Below are 1,206 nucleotides of genomic sequence, written 5' to 3' on the forward strand. Positions count from 1 at the left end.
GTTTTAAAATTAAATCAGAAGTTAAAAAGTGTGTGTCCAAAAAATGCTTTATGGACTCACTTTTAGAAATATCCTTGCTTTGTATATAAAGGCATACATATAAACTTTACTTTTTATTTTTTTACCTTAGTTTCCTGATCTGTAAAACTAGGTGGCTAAGCTCATTTTTATGGTTCTTTGTGATTTTATGATTTTACGATTTTCTTTTTCTTTTTCTTTTTTGATTTTATTTTATTTTTTTACCTTTGAAGGGGTGCACTGTTCCTGGAAGTACTGCAATACCAGGTCGATGCGTGGAGTGAACGGAGCAAGCTCCTATTCCAACTCCCAGCTCCAAAAATCCACTTAATATATTGTCCTTGGATAGAGGACGTATCAGATATTAAATTGATAGGAACAGATACTACACTTAATCTTAGCCAAAAGGCCGAGAAGTGATGATTCTATGATTTTCTACCTTCATTTTTTTCCACAGGAAAAACAAATTGGCTGTTTACAAGAACTAAACAAAATGAATGAATTTCTTATGAAACACTGAGATAGATATGCTAAAGGTTGGGAAGTATATTCCAAAAAATGGAGGTCTATAAACATATACATATATATTTGATTACAGTAAAGTTGTAATCTTAGAGTCTCTGTTTCTCAACCCATCTTCCTAGAGCTTTATTTCCCTCACTCTGCTCTTCCCCCCACACTTTGAAAACAGCTGATCTATAAAATTTCAATATTAACAGTCTATGTGCCCTTATTGTCTTGATGCAGAATGATGTGATAGATTTGACTTAAATCTGAAATTTTCCCATTTTTATTTATAATCCTAAGTTTTGGAAATGCTGTACCAATATAGCCCTGCAGGTTTGAATGGTCATATCAAGTTAAGTGACAGTAAAGGTGTATAATTTAAATTAATGCTAGAATTCAGAGTATCAAGTATATATTAAAGGACTGTTACAACTCAGTAACAAAAGACAAATAACCTAATTTTAAAAATTGGCAAAATACTAGAATGGGTATTTCTTCAAAGATAATACAAATGAGCAATAAGCATGTGAAAAGATCCTCAATATCACTGATCAACAGGGAAATGCAAATCAAAACCACAATGAGATACCACCCACTAGGATGGCTATTTTTTAGAAAGCAAAAAACAGAAAATAATTGTTGGCAAGAATACAGAGATATTGGAATCCTTATACATTTTTG

General features: G+C 31.8%; 1 non-coding gene across 1 annotated transcript; it reads right to left on the reverse strand.

The window, feature by feature from the left end:
- Positions 1–248: 248 nt before the first annotated feature.
- Positions 249–439, reverse strand: LOC119505816. Its single transcript, XR_005210853.1, has one exon. It is a non-coding gene; the product is annotated as a U2 spliceosomal RNA (small nuclear RNA).
- Between the last annotated feature and the right edge of the window lie 767 nt (positions 440–1,206).

The sequence above is a fragment of the Choloepus didactylus genome, chromosome 10, assembly GCF_015220235.1.
Source record: "Choloepus didactylus isolate mChoDid1 chromosome 10, mChoDid1.pri, whole genome shotgun sequence".
In the NCBI taxonomy this organism is placed as follows: domain Eukaryota; kingdom Metazoa; phylum Chordata; class Mammalia; order Pilosa; family Megalonychidae; genus Choloepus; species Choloepus didactylus.